This window comes from Nothobranchius furzeri, chromosome 5 (genome assembly GCF_043380555.1).
Source record: "Nothobranchius furzeri strain GRZ-AD chromosome 5, NfurGRZ-RIMD1, whole genome shotgun sequence".
NCBI classification, from domain to species: Eukaryota; Metazoa; Chordata; class Actinopteri; order Cyprinodontiformes; family Nothobranchiidae; genus Nothobranchius; species Nothobranchius furzeri.
In genome coordinates, this window is record NC_091745.1 from 27,675,537 (window position 1) to 27,678,211 (window position 2,675).

Here is a 2,675-nt window from a genome sequence, read left to right on the forward strand (position 1 = left end):
GGGGGAGGACAGATTGTACAATATATGATGATAAACTAGCCTGGCAAGCCATCCTATATGTGTGAATATATAATCTGACCATGACCCGTCCCACTGTGCAAAGACCTTGTTTGGATGTCCTACAGACGTGGTCTGGACCGACGGACTCAGTATAGATATGTTAATAAATATATTTGTGGAGCAAACACCTGTGTGGCGTGACCAAGGTGTAGTGAGTGGCTACAAGCAGTTGTTGGTGTCAGAGGTCTGTTTTCCACAGGATCAAGTCCACCACAGAACATGTTGTGCCAGGTCTGGTCCTGAGTCTGTCTGAGAAGGTCCAGAAGGAACTGGTCTGTGGATTTTAGAGCTCTTGTTGAAGTGTGATGATGAAGATCAGAGAAAAGAGGTGCTACCAGGTCATTAAGGCTTTTAAATACAAGGAGAAAAGTTTAAATCTGGATCCTGATCTGGACAGGATCTAGTGTAGGTAGTCCAGGTCGAACATTTTCTAGATGATGATTTCAGTCTGAGTGAGTGTGTGAAGTCTCCAGCACCACTGGGAGTGATTTGTGTTGTGTGGCTGATGAGGAAACTGCCTGTGTTGCTTGTTCGGACTATCTCAGCTGCATGAATGAACATATTACCGGTATTTAGTAACTAGGTGCTGATGGATAAAGCTCCAGAGTGAAAAAGAAATGAGAGGATCATCTGAAAGGGAGTTAACATTACAAATGAGCAAAGATGGAGGGTTGTTCTGGTAGAAGACATTAAACATGTTAATAAAACGCTGCTTCACAGATAACTCAGAGAAACTACTTCAGGTACAAATTAGAACCGTACAAATCGCCTTCAGGTGTGGAAGGTGAATTACAGAGAAACGTAAGCAAAGCCACTGAGAAGGAGAACTGACAGCAGTTCATTTAGGAAGAATTTATTTGGATCTCCTGATTGTAAACGCTTAAGATATCCATCAACCGCTGCTATAAAGTCAGCTTTCTCCAAGTCTCAAACAACCATTTTTGTTGTTGCTGCTGTTTTAAATTAAATTACATACGTCAGCTCGATTCAAGTGACATCTAAAAGAGTTGAAGCGCGCAGATACAATTCCTCTTTGAAGAGACAACCTTCTGACAATTTGTGTTCTCCCAAAGACATTTTATTGTGAGCAGATCTAAATGCCTCACTGATGAAACTCCACATAAACAAAATATGATAGGAGCATCCATCATATCTGAAAGCAGAAACTTTGTTTAATTCTATTATTGGCCAACAGGCAGCTGGGTGGGTTATCAGTCTGTTGATGCCTTTAATAAAAATACCCAGAAGGCCGTTCTCCCCTAGGATTATGGCGACCATGATGGCGTTGCACCAGACAGCCTGTATGCAAACACACCACGAAAATTTTATTACACTGCTGAAAATAAATGTCATTAGACTAAAAATAAAATAAAAACCTTTAGATGTCTGTTTCTCTAAAGATTATCATTAATTGTGGTTTAAATTAGCAAAACATTCATTGTTAGACTTTACTTTGACCAATTAAAATCCAGAATGTTTTGGACCTATCAGGTTACATTTTTTGTACAATTAACTATTTATTTTAATTTGGGACTGAAATGCACCATGATTAGTTTTCTCCCTGTTTTGTTAGATGTATATTTTGTGTTTGGTTAGTTGAATTCAGCAGATCCTAAAAACATGAAGAACAACGTTTTCATTTTTTTGTGTTTAAAAGTAATCAAACGTTTAAACTTGAAGTCATGATGTTTTTTGTAAAGTTTAAAGAACAATTTCCAAAATGATCATGTAGAAAATCAATGTTGCAGAAACCTGAAATCCTAGGAATAAAAATAATGTTTGTGACATTAAACTGAAAATCACTGTTAACAACATTCTCACTCCCAGCACTTCAAAAACAAACGCTTGGTCAGCCACCCTCCACGTCAGACCCCTGACTCCAAAAGTGCCCTTCTTCATCACGTATGTGCGAAAAGGTTTTTTTTTTCCCCTTTTCTGACTGCAGATCCCAATGCAGCGTAAAACTGACATAATGGAATGTCCGCAGCCAGGGCACCAAACAAGCTCATTGTACTTCACCCTAACCTTATCCTCTTGTTATTTAAGACCATGCTTGCTTCCCATGTTGGCTCTAAGCACACATCCTGGGATAGATTCTTACCTGAATTTCGTTTTGCCCTAAACAGCACGGTACATGAGTAACACCCGCAGAGCTACACATCGGTCGTCTGTTCAGGGGCCCTTTGGACGCTGACTGAACCCGCATCTGGGAAACCCAGCCACTGCTGTCTATCCCACCGCCAGACAAATATCTGGGTTACAAGGATTTGTGGCAGATAATCTGAGCAAAGCGAAGCAAAATCAGAAAAAATCATTGTGACAAAGGACAAAGAGATGGAGAGTTTTCTGAAAAGGACCGTGTCTGGATTCGTACCTACCATTTGTGGAAAGGAGATAAGGCCTTTGCAGCAAAACTTGCTCCCAGATGGAGGGGACCTTACAGGGCGATCAGGAGAATGGGACCTGTTAATTTTGAAGTTGTCCTGGAAGACACTGGAGAGGGTCTGACCCCGGCTTTCCTCAGGAGCCGTCAGCAGCACGTTACTGCAGCAGCACGTCATAGCTGCTGATAGGAACTGCTGTGGTCAACAGAACCTTTTCCACTGGAGCCGTCA